This window comes from Artibeus jamaicensis, unplaced genomic scaffold (assembly GCF_021234435.1).
Source record: "Artibeus jamaicensis isolate MK-2021 breed Jamaican fruit bat unplaced genomic scaffold, CSHL_Jam_final scaffold_378, whole genome shotgun sequence".
NCBI classification, from domain to species: Eukaryota; Metazoa; Chordata; class Mammalia; order Chiroptera; family Phyllostomidae; genus Artibeus; species Artibeus jamaicensis.
This window is the reverse complement of record NW_026522044.1, coordinates 3,257,460-3,270,107: the sequence shown is the minus strand read 5'-3', so window position 1 is coordinate 3,270,107 and position 12,648 is coordinate 3,257,460.

The following is a 12,648-nucleotide window of genomic DNA, read 5'->3' as shown; positions in this document are numbered from 1 at the left end:
GCCCCCTGCACCAGCCCCCCCCCCCCCCCCAGACGTGCAGCCTGTCTGCCAAGGCCTGGACACTCGCCGCGTTTCAGTCTGGACCCCGGGGGCCACGACAGCCCCAACTCGGGAAGAAGTCCTGGGGTGGCTCGTCCCTGCCGGGCACGGGAGGAGGGGTGTTGGCAGGCAGGCCGGGGCCAAGGGGCGGGGGGTGAATGGGTGGGGGTCAGTGGGGGCCGGCCCGGCACGGGCGCCGCTGGGCCGGCTGTTCCGGTGCCGCGGCCTGGCCGAAGACACGTGAGGACAACGGACGTCCAGCGCCTCGCTCCGAAGGTCGCCGTGCCTGTCAACCTAGGGCTCCTAGCCCCGTGTCGCGTCCTTCATCCGGGACCCGAGGCCACGCAGTGGCCCCTGGGCACCGGGACCCAGCGTCGCATGCGACAGGAAGTGCCAGCGGGGGGAGCCCAGCCGGTGTTCCGTGCCAGCCAAAGACAGCCCAAAGCCCCTCTTCCCGGTCACCTGCCCCGCACCTGCACCCGGGGGACCCTGCGGGCCGAAATCCTGGCCTCCGGCGGGGGCGGAGCACGCGGAAAAGCCGCAGGCGGCCTGCGAAGCGCCGCCCCTGACCGGCCTCCAGGCCGCCCGGCCCGGCCGGCCGGCCCACCCCCGGCCTCCCGTTTCCCCGGTGGCCGGGTCGGAGGCCTCGGGTGGGGGCTCACCCCAGGGAGGCGTCCCCCCCCCACCATGGACCTCTCCCCGGCCCCCAGGGCGAGGATCCAGGGTCAGAGCGCCCCTGCGTCCTCCAACCCGGAAGGAACCTGGGCGTGTTGCCGCGGTTGCTGGGGTTACCTGGGTTGCTAGGGAACAGGGCGCCCGCCGAGGCCACGCCCCCCTCGGCCCCAACGGCCACCCCGGGCAGCTCCTTGGCCCAGCAGGGCCCCGGCCGGCGGGGCCGCCTCCGCCGCCCGGGTCGCGACCGGGGACACCCTGGAGGTGGGCTGGCGGCCGGCTTTGGCCTCCGGAGTCCTCTCCAGGCCCCGGAGCCACGGTGCCGGCCGCCGCAGGCCTTGGCCGCGACCGCCGGCAACGGGAGGCGGAGGACGAGCTCAGGAAGGCTGCCCTTGACCGCCCTGCTGCTCAGGAAACGCCCCGGGCCCTGACAGCCTGATCCGCCCGGACAGCCTGATCGCCCCCTCCGCCCTCGGTGCCTGAAAATGGGCCCAGTGAGAGGCCAGAAACCAACGGAGCCTTCCGGGCGGGGGTGGGCTCTCGTGGCCTGCTGGGGAGCCGTTGTCGCGGCCCAGGGCCTCCCTGGGCGCAGGAGGAAGGGCACTTAGGAAGGCGTCCACAGCACGACCTGCGTCCCCGGGGTGGGGGGGAACCTCGCTCCTGGCACGTGTCTCCCGGGCGGCCCAGTCCACCCACCCGGGGGGAACCGGGGGACCCTGTCACCACGACACTGCCCCCTGGTGGAAGCGTGTCTCTCTCTCCCAGGGGCGTCCTGGCCACCCTTCCCCAGACAAAATCGCCCATCTCCCGAAAACATCCTGAGATGATTTTCTCTTCTTTAGTGTGTCTGTATTCAATGGGTGGCCCAAGACAAGCCTCTTCTTCCTGTGTGGCCCACACACGCCCGAAGCTGGGAGAACCTCTGCTGGGGCTGGGGCTGGGGCTGGGGCTGGGGCTGGGGCTGGGGACCGTCCAGGCTCTCCCGAGGCCTTGATTGCCAGCTAGCCGCGCCACTGTCTGGCATCTGAACTTCCCCTCTTGCCCTGGCATCCCGGCCTGCCTCCTGCTCTCCCCCTCAGGCCGCCTCAAGGGGCTCGAGGGCTCAGGAGCAGGCCGAAAGGGGGAGTAGGCCATTGTAGCGGATGGGGGGCGCTGGCCGGGTGGCGGGGGTGGCCTGGGTCGCCCCACGCTCTCCGCCAGGGGTCTCCGGTAGTCACTGTCACTCTACCCTTGGGTGCCCCATTGTGTTGTGGGTGAGGTGGGGGCACGGCGGGAGCGGGCGGGGGTCCTGGGGACCCGCGGACAGACTGAGAGGCCCCATCCACACAGGGAGATGACCTCCTCTGTGAGGGCCGGTGGTTCACCAGCCCCACCAGGGTAACACCCCTTGTCACTCTGTCTCTACCCGATCAGCCCCAGCCAGCCAGCCAGCCAGCCGGCCGACCGGCCGGCCAGCCAGCCAGCCAGCCAGCCAGCCAACCCTCCTTTCCTTCACTCATTCATCATTTGGGCATCGCTCTTGCTTCCCCTCTTACATTCAGTGGTCCGTCCTTTCGTCGGAAAATACCGCCCTGGGTCTCACTACACAGTCTTGCTGTGGCTTGCTGGCCGGCTTGCCGGCCGCGCAGCCCAGGGAAAGTGCAGAGGGGAGGGCAGTCGGGATGAGGCCCAGGGACGGGGTCTGGAGAAGCCAAGGCTCGGGACCCAGGCCAACCCCCATCTCTGAGAGGGACAGGAGGAAGCTGCTCTGAAAGCGCCGGGGGGGGGGGGGGGTATGGGCTGGAGGCTCTTAGGCCCCTCCGCCTTCCTCACCTGCGTAGGGAGCACTGGTTTAGCCCAGGGTGGGGGGAAGCCTCTCTGCGCTGATGCCCAGAGGCCTAAGAACCAAACGTGGGCGTGGGCGCGGGCCTGGGCCCGAACAACCAACACACACACACACACACACACACACACACACCCCTGAAAACTGCCCCCCACCATCCCACCCCCACCCCCAGTGAGGGTCGTTCTCCTGCCCAGCTCTGCCAAAACGCATGGAAAACGCCCACCCCGGGCCGAGGCTGCCTGGCATCCAGGTGAGAGGAGAGACTGGGAGCAGGGGCCGGAAGCCGAAGGCCCTCAAACCAGAAGAGGGAGCCGGGGCAGAAGGAGCCCTACAGTCCCGGTGCCACCCCTCGGTCCGAGTCTCCAGGGTTGCAGCGCAGGCTTGTCACCGAGGCACCGGGCTGTACCTCCCTCGTGGGAGAGGACGGGAGGGCACAGGACATAGGAAAGGAGAGGTCATTGTGGAGGACACGGGAGCCCAGTGAGGAGCCCAGTGAGGTAGAGCCGTGGCCCCAGCCGGCCACACACGGGCAGACTTAGACCTTCTTGTCCACCGTCCAGCGGCAGGCCCTGAGCCTTGCCCGGGCTGCGAAGAGGAACGGCCCGGCCTGCACGCAGCCGCGCCGGCTGTCCAGGTCTCGAACCCGTGGCTGGCCCGCCCTCCCTCCGAGAGCCAGCGGGCAGGCCCTGGAAAGCCAGTTGGGGGCCTGAAGAGGCTCCCTCCGGCTGGCCGCGGCTGGGGTGACAGAGACAGCCCGTGTCCCTTGTGCCCCCTGCACCAGCCCCCCCCCCCCCCCCAGACGTGCAGCCTGTCTGCCAAGGCCTGGACACTCGCCGCGTTTCAGTCTGGACCCCGGGGGCCACGACAGCCCCAACTCGGGAAGAAGTCCTGGGGTGGCTCGTCCCTGCCGGGCACGGGAGGAGGGGTGTTGGCAGGCAGGCCGGGGCCAAGGGGCGGGGGGTGAATGGGTGGGGGTCAGTGGGGGCCGGCCCGGCACGGGCGCCGCTGGGCCGGCTGTTCCGGTGCCGCGGCCTGGCCGAAGACACGTGAGGACAACGGACGTCCAGCGCCTCGCTCCGAAGGTCGCCGTGCCTGTCAACCTAGGGCTCCTAGCCCCGTGTCGCGTCCTTCATCCGGGACCCGAGGCCACGCAGTGGCCCCTGGGCACCGGGACCCAGCGTCGCATGCGACAGGAAGTGCCAGCGGGGGGGAGCCCAGCCGGTGTTCCGTGCCAGCCAAAGACAGCCCAAAGCCCCTCTTCCCGGTCACCTGCCCCGCACCTGCACCCGGGGGACCCTGCGGGCCGAAATCCTGGCCTCCGGCGGGGGCGGAGCACGCGGAAAAGCCGCAGGCGGCCTGCGAAGCGCCGCCCCTGACCGGCCTCCAGGCCGCCCGGCCCGGCCGGCCGGCCCACCCCCGGCCTCCCGTTTCCCCGGTGGCCGGGTCGGAGGCCTCGGGTGGGGGCTCACCCCAGGGAGGCGTCCCCCCCCCCCACCATGGACCTCTCCCCGGCCCCCAGGGCGAGGATCCAGGGTCAGAGCGCCCCTGCGTCCTCCAACCCGGAAGGAACCTGGGCGTGTTGCCGCGGTTGCTGGGGTTACCTGGGTTGCTAGGGAACAGGGCGCCCGCCGAGGCCACGCCCCCCTCGGCCCCAACGGCCACCCCGGGCAGCTCCTTGGCCCAGCAGGGCCCCGGCCGGCGGGGCCGCCTCCGCCGCCCGGGTCGCGACCGGGGACACCCTGGAGGTGGGCTGGCGGCCGGCTTTGGCCTCCGGAGTCCTCTCCAGGCCCCGGAGCCACGGTGCCGGCCGCCGCAGGCCTTGGCCGCGACCGCCGGCAACGGGAGGCGGAGGACGAGCTCAGGAAGGCTGCCCTTGACCGCCCTGCTGCTCAGGAAACGCCCCGGGCCCTGACAGCCTGATCCGCCCGGACAGCCTGATCGCCCCCTCCGCCCTCGGTGCCTGAAAATGGGCCCAGTGAGAGGCCAGAAACCAACGGAGCCTTCCGGGCGGGGGTGGGCTCTCGTGGCCTGCTGGGGAGCCGTTGTCGCGGCCCAGGGCCTCCCTGGGCGCAGGAGGAAGGGCACTTAGGAAGGCGTCCACAGCACGACCTGCGTCCCCGGGGTGGGGGGGAACCTCGCTCCTGGCACGTGTCTCCCGGGCGGCCCAGTCCACCCACCCGGGGGAACCGGGGACCCTGTCACCACGACACTGCCCCCCTGGTGGAAGCGTGTCTCTCTCTCCCAGGGGCGTCCTGGCCACCCTTCCCCAGACAAAATCGCCCATCTCCCGAAAACATCCTGAGATGATTTTCTCTTCTTTAGTGTGTCTGTATTCAATGGGTGGCCCAAGACAAGCCTCTTCTTCCTGTGTGGCCCACACACGCCCGAAGCTGGGAGAACCTCTGCTGGGGCTGGGGCTGGGGCTGGGGCTGGGGCTGGGGCTGGGGCTGGGGCTGGGGCTGGGGCTGGGGACCGTCCAGGCTCTCCCGAGGCCTTGATTGCCAGCTAGCCGCGCCACTGTCTGGCATCTGAACTTCCCCCTCTTGCCCTGGCATCCCGGCCTGCCTCCTGCTCCCCCCTCAGGCCGCCTCAAGGGGCTCGAGGGCTCAGGAGCAGGCCGAAAGGGGGAGTAGGCCATTGTAGCGGATGGGGGGGCGCTGGCCGGGTGGCGGGGGTGGCCTGGGTCGCCCCACGCTCTCCGCCAGGGGTCTCCGGTAGTCACTGTCACTCTACCCTTGGGTGCCCCATTGTGTTGTGGGTGAGGTGGGGGCACGGCGGGAGCGGGCGGGGGTCCTGGGGACCCGCGGACAGACTGAGAGGCCCCATCCACACAGGGAGATGACCTCCTCTGTGAGGGCCGGTGGTTCACCAGCCCCACCAGGGTAACACCCCTTGTCACTCTGTCTCTACCCGATCAGCCCCAGCCAGCCAGCCAGCCAGCCGGCCGACCGGCCGGCCAGCCAGCCAGCCAGCCAGCCAGCCAACCCTCCTTTCCTTCACTCATTCATCATTTGGGCATCGCTCTTGCTTCCCCTCTTACATTCAGTGGTCCGTCCTTTCGTCGGAAAATACCGCCCTGGGTCTCACTACACAGTCTTGCTGTGGCTTGCTGGCCGGCTTGCCGGCCGCGCAGCCCAGGGAAAGTGCAGAGGGGAGGGCAGTCGGGATGAGGCCCAGGGACGGGGTCTGGAGAAGCCAAGGCTCGGGACCCAGGCCAACCCCCATCTCTGAGAGGGACAGGAGGAAGCTGCTCTGAAAGCGCCGGGGGGGGGGGGTATGGGCTGGAGGCTCTTAGGCCCCTCCGCCTTCCTCACCTGCGTAGGGAGCACTGGTTTAGCCCAGGGTGGGGGGAAGCCTCTCTGCGCTGATGCCCAGAGGCCTAAGAACCAAACGTGGGCGTGGGCGCGGGCCTGGGCCCGAACAACCAACACACACACACACACACACACACACACACACCCCCTGAAAACTGCCCCCACCATCCCACCCCCACCCCCAGTGAGGGTCGTTCTCCTGCCCAGCTCTGCCAAAACGCATGGAAAACGCCCACCCCGGGCCGAGGCTGCCTGGCATCCAGGTGAGAGGAGAGACTGGGAGCAGGGGCCGGAAGCCGAAGGCCCTCAAACCAGAAGAGGGAGCCGGGGCAGAAGGAGCCCTACAGTCCCGGTGCCACCCCTCGGTCCGAGTCTCCAGGGTTGCAGCGCAGGCTTGTCACCGAGGCACCGGGCTGTACCTCCCTCGTGGGAGAGGACGGGAGGGCACAGGACATAGGAAAGGAGAGGTCATTGTGGAGGACACGGGAGCCCAGTGAGGAGCCCAGTGAGGTAGAGCCGTGGCCCCAGCCGGCCACACACGGGCAGACTTAGACCTTCTTGTCCACCGTCCAGCGGCAGGCCCTGAGCCTTGCCCGGGCTGCGAAGAGGAACGGCCCGGCCTGCACGCAGCCGCGCCGGCTGTCCAGGTCTCGAACCCGTGGCTGGCCCGCCCTCCCTCCGAGAGCCAGCGGGCAGGCCCTGGAAAGCCAGTTGGGGGCCTGAAGAGGCTCCCTCCGGCTGGCCGCGGCTGGGGTGACAGAGACAGCCCGTGTCCCTTGTGCCCCCTGCACCAGCCCCCCCCCCCCCCCCCAGACGTGCAGCCTGTCTGCCAAGGCCTGGACACTCGCCGCGTTTCAGTCTGGACCCCGGGGGCCACGACAGCCCCAACTCGGGAAGAAGTCCTGGGGTGGCTCGTCCCTGCCGGGCACGGGAGGAGGGGTGTTGGCAGGCAGGCCGGGGCCAAGGGGCGGGGGTGAATGGGTGGGGGTCAGTGGGGGCCGGCCCGGCACGGGCGCCGCTGGGCCGGCTGTTCCGGTGCCGCGGCCTGGCCGAAGACACGTGAGGACAACGGACGTCCAGCGCCTCGCTCCGAAGGTCGCCGTGCCTGTCAACCTAGGGCTCCTAGCCCCGTGTCGCGTCCTTCATCCGGGACCCGAGGCCACGCAGTGGCCCCTGGGCACCGGGACCCAGCGTCGCATGCGACAGGAAGTGCCAGCGGGGGGGAGCCCAGCCGGTGTTCCGTGCCAGCCAAAGACAGCCCAAAGCCCCTCTTCCCGGTCACCTGCCCCGCACCTGCACCCGGGGGACCCTGCGGGCCGAAATCCTGGCCTCCGGCGGGGGCGGAGCACGCGGAAAAGCCGCAGGCGGCCTGCGAAGCGCCGCCCCTGACCGGCCTCCAGGCCGCCCCGGCCCGGCCGGCCGGCCCACCCCCGGCCTCCCGTTTCCCCGGTGGCCGGGTCGGAGGCCTCGGGTGGGGGCTCACCCCAGGGAGGCGTCCCCCCCCCCACCATGGACCTCTCCCCGGCCCCCAGGGCGAGGATCCAGGGTCAGAGCGCCCCTGCGTCCTCCAACCCGGAAGGAACCTGGGCGTGTTGCCGCGGTTGCTGGGGTTACCTGGGTTGCTAGGGAACAGGGCGCCCGCCGAGGCCACGCCCCCTCGGCCCCAACGGCCACCCCGGGCAGCTCCTTGGCCCAGCAGGGCCCCGGCCGGCGGGGCCGCCTCCGCCGCCCGGGTCGCGACCGGGGACACCCTGGAGGTGGGCTGGCGGCCGGCTTTGGCCTCCGGAGTCCTCTCCAGGCCCCGGAGCCACGGTGCCGGCCGCCGCAGGCCTTGGCCGCGACCGCCGGCAACGGGAGGCGGAGGACGAGCTCAGGAAGGCTGCCCTTGACCGCCCTGCTGCTCAGGAAACGCCCCGGGCCCTGACAGCCTGATCCGCCCGGACAGCCTGATCGCCCCCCTCCGCCCTCGGTGCCTGAAAATGGGCCCAGTGAGAGGCCAGAAACCAACGGAGCCTTCCGGGCGGGGGTGGGCTCTCGTGGCCTGCTGGGGAGCCGTTGTCGCGGCCCAGGGCCTCCCTGGGCGCAGGAGGAAGGGCACTTAGGAAGGCGTCCACAGCACGACCTGCGTCCCCGGGGTGGGGGGGAACCTCGCTCCTGGCACGTGTCTCCCGGGCGGCCCAGTCCACCCACCCGGGGGGAACCGGGGACCCTGTCACCACGACACTGCCCCCCTGGTGGAAGCGTGTCTCTCTCTCCCAGGGGCGTCCTGGCCACCCTTCCCCAGACAAAATCGCCCATCTCCCGAAAACATCCTGAGATGATTTTCTCTTCTTTAGTGTGTCTGTATTCAATGGGTGGCCCAAGACAAGCCTCTTCTTCCTGTGTGGCCCACACACGCCCGAAGCTGGGAGAACCTCTGCTGGGGCTGGGGCTGGGGCTGGGGCTGGGGCTGGGGCTGGGGACCGTCCAGGCTCTCCCGAGGCCTTGATTGCCAGCTAGCCGCGCCACTGTCTGGCATCTGAACTTCCCCCTCTTGCCCTGGCATCCCGGCCTGCCTCCTGCTCTCCCCTCAGGCCGCCTCAAGGGGCTCGAGGGCTCAGGAGCAGGCCGAAAGGGGGAGTAGGCCATTGTAGCGGATGGGGGGGCGCTGGCCGGGTGGCGGGGGTGGCCTGGGTCGCCCCACGCTCTCCGCCAGGGGTCTCCGGTAGTCACTGTCACTCTACCCTTGGGTGCCCCATTGTGTTGTGGGTGAGGTGGGGGCACGGCGGGAGCGGGCGGGGGTCCTGGGGACCCGCGGACAGACTGAGAGGCCCCATCCACACAGGGAGATGACCTCCTCTGTGAGGGCCGGTGGTTCACCAGCCCCACCAGGGTAACACCCCTTGTCACTCTGTCTCTACCCGATCAGCCCCAGCCAGCCAGCCAGCCAGCCGGCCGACCGGCCGGCCAGCCAGCCAGCCAGCCAGCCAGCCAACCCTCCTTTCCTTCACTCATTCATCATTTGGGCATCGCTCTTGCTTCCCCTCTTACATTCAGTGGTCCGTCCTTTCGTCGGAAAATACCGCCCTGGGTCTCACTACACAGTCTTGCTGTGGCTTGCTGGCCGGCTTGCCGGCCGCGCAGCCCAGGGAAAGTGCAGAGGGGAGGGCAGTCGGGATGAGGCCCAGGGACGGGGTCTGGAGAAGCCAAGGCTCGGGACCCAGGCCAACCCCCATCTCTGAGAGGGACAGGAGGAAGCTGCTCTGAAAGCGCCGGGGGGGGGGGGGGGTATGGGCTGGAGGCTCTTAGGCCCCTCCGCCTTCCTCACCTGCGTAGGGAGCACTGGTTTAGCCCAGGGTGGGGGGAAGCCTCTCTGCGCTGATGCCCAGAGGCCTAAGAACCAAACGTGGGCGTGGGCGCGGGCCTGGGCCCGAACAACCAACACACACACACACACACACACACACACACACACACCCCTGAAAACTGCCCCCACCATCCCACCCCCACCCCCAGTGAGGGTCGTTCTCCTGCCCAGCTCTGCCAAAACGCATGGAAAACGCCCACCCCGGGCCGAGGCTGCCTGGCATCCAGGTGAGAGGAGAGACTGGGAGCAGGGGCCGGAAGCCGAAGGCCCTCAAACCAGAAGAGGGAGCCGGGGCAGAAGGAGCCCTACAGTCCCGGTGCCACCCCTCGGTCCGAGTCTCCAGGGTTGCAGCGCAGGCTTGTCACCGAGGCACCGGGCTGTACCTCCCTCGTGGGAGAGGACGGGAGGGCACAGGACATAGGAAAGGAGAGGTCATTGTGGAGGACACGGGAGCCCAGTGAGGAGCCCAGTGAGGTAGAGCCGTGGCCCCAGCCGGCCACACACGGGCAGACTTAGACCTTCTTGTCCACCGTCCAGCGGCAGGCCCTGAGCCTTGCCCGGGCTGCGAAGAGGAACGGCCCGGCCTGCACGCAGCCGCGCCGGCTGTCCAGGTCTCGAACCCGTGGCTGGCCCGCCCTCCCTCCGAGAGCCAGCGGGCAGGCCCTGGAAAGCCAGTTGGGGGCCTGAAGAGGCTCCCTCCGGCTGGCCGCGGCTGGGGTGACAGAGACAGCCCGTGTCCCTTGTGCCCCCTGCACCAGCCCCCCCCCCCCCCCCAGACGTGCAGCCTGTCTGCCAAGGCCTGGACACTCGCCGCGTTTCAGTCTGGACCCCGGGGGCCACGACAGCCCCAACTCGGGAAGAAGTCCTGGGGTGGCTCGTCCCTGCCGGGCACGGGAGGAGGGGTGTTGGCAGGCAGGCCGGGGCCAAGGGGCGGGGGTGAATGGGTGGGGGTCAGTGGGGGCCGGCCCGGCACGGGCGCCGCTGGGCCGGCTGTTCCGGTGCCGCGGCCTGGCCGAAGACACGTGAGGACAACGGACGTCCAGCGCCTCGCTCCGAAGGTCGCCGTGCCTGTCAACCTAGGGCTCCTAGCCCCGTGTCGCGTCCTTCATCCGGGACCCGAGGCCACGCAGTGGCCCCTGGGCACCGGGACCCAGCGTCGCATGCGACAGGAAGTGCCAGCGGGGGGGGAGCCCAGCCGGTGTTCCGTGCCAGCCAAAGACAGCCCAAAGCCCCTCTTCCCGGTCACCTGCCCCGCACCTGCACCCGGGGGACCCTGCGGGCCGAAATCCTGGCCTCCGGCGGGGGCGGAGCACGCGGAAAAGCCGCAGGCGGCCTGCGAAGCGCCGCCCCTGACCGGCCTCCAGGCCGCCCGGCCCGGCCGGCCGGCCCACCCCCGGCCTCCCGTTTCCCCGGTGGCCGGGTCGGAGGCCTCGGGTGGGGGCTCACCCCAGGGAGGCGTCCCCCCCCCCCCACCATGGACCTCTCCCCGGCCCCCAGGGCGAGGATCCAGGGTCAGAGCGCCCCTGCGTCCTCCAACCCGGAAGGAACCTGGGCGTGTTGCCGCGGTTGCTGGGGTTACCTGGGTTGCTAGGGAACAGGGCGCCCGCCGAGGCCACGCCCCCTCGGCCCCAACGGCCACCCCGGGCAGCTCCTTGGCCCAGCAGGGCCCCGGCCGGCGGGGCCGCCTCCGCCGCCCGGGTCGCGACCGGGGACACCCTGGAGGTGGGCTGGCGGCCGGCTTTGGCCTCCGGAGTCCTCTCCAGGCCCCGGAGCCACGGTGCCGGCCGCCGCAGGCCTTGGCCGCGACCGCCGGCAACGGGAGGCGGAGGACGAGCTCAGGAAGGCTGCCCTTGACCGCCCTGCTGCTCAGGAAACGCCCCGGGCCCTGACAGCCTGATCCGCCCGGACAGCCTGATCGCCCCCTCCGCCCTCGGTGCCTGAAAATGGGCCCAGTGAGAGGCCAGAAACCAACGGAGCCTTCCGGGCGGGGGTGGGCTCTCGTGGCCTGCTGGGGAGCCGTTGTCGCGGCCCAGGGCCTCCCTGGGCGCAGGAGGAAGGGCACTTAGGAAGGCGTCCACAGCACGACCTGCGTCCCCGGGGTGGGGGGAACCTCGCTCCTGGCACGTGTCTCCCGGGCGGCCCAGTCCACCCACCCGGGGGAACCGGGGACCCTGTCACCACGACACTGCCCCCTGGTGGAAGCGTGTCTCTCTCTCCCAGGGGCGTCCTGGCCACCCTTCCCCAGACAAAATCGCCCATCTCCCGAAAACATCCTGAGATGATTTTCTCTTCTTTAGTGTGTCTGTATTCAATGGGTGGCCCAAGACAAGCCTCTTCTTCCTGTGTGGCCCACACACGCCCGAAGCTGGGAGAACCTCTGCTGGGGCTGGGGCTGGGGCTGGGGCTGGGGCTGGGGCTGGGGCTGGGGCTGGGGCTGGGGCTGGGGACCGTCCAGGCTCTCCCGAGGCCTTGATTGCCAGCTAGCCGCGCCACTGTCTGGCATCTGAACTTCCCCTCTTGCCCTGGCATCCCGGCCTGCCTCCTGCTCTCCCCCTCAGGCCGCCTCAAGGGGCTCGAGGGCTCAGGAGCAGGCCGAAAGGGGGAGTAGGCCATTGTAGCGGATGGGGGGCGCTGGCCGGGTGGCGGGGGTGGCCTGGGTCGCCCCACGCTCTCCGCCAGGGGTCTCCGGTAGTCACTGTCACTCTACCCTTGGGTGCCCCATTGTGTTGTGGGTGAGGTGGGGGCACGGCGGGAGCGGGCGGGGGTCCTGGGGACCCGCGGACAGACTGAGAGGCCCCATCCACACAGGGAGATGACCTCCTCTGTGAGGGCCGGTGGTTCACCAGCCCCACCAGGGTAACACCCCTTGTCACTCTGTCTCTACCCGATCAGCCCCAGCCAGCCAGCCAGCCAGCCGGCCGACCGGCCGGCCAGCCAGCCAGCCAGCCAGCCAGCCAACCCTCCTTTCCTTCACTCATTCATCATTTGGGCATCGCTCTTGCTTCCCCTCTTACATTCAGTGGTCCGTCCTTTCGTCGGAAAATACCGCCCTGGGTCTCACTACACAGTCTTGCTGTGGCTTGCTGGCCGGCTTGCCGGCCGGGCAGCCCAGGGAAAGTGCAGAGGGGAGGGCAGTCGGGATGAGGCCCAGGGACGGGGTCTGGAGAAGCCAAGGCTCGGGACCCAGGCCAACCCCCATCTCTGAGAGGGACAGGAGGAAGCTGCTCTGAAAGCGCCGGGGGGGGGGGGGGGTATGGGCTGGAGGCTCTTAGGCCCCTCCGCCTTCCTCACCTGCGTAGGGAGCACTGGTTTAGCCCAGGGTGGGGGGAAGCCTCTCTGCGCTGATGCCCAGAGGCCTAAGAACCAAACGTGGGCGTGGGCGCGGGCCTGGGCCCGAACAACCAACACACACACACACACACACACACACACACACACCCCTGAAAACTGCC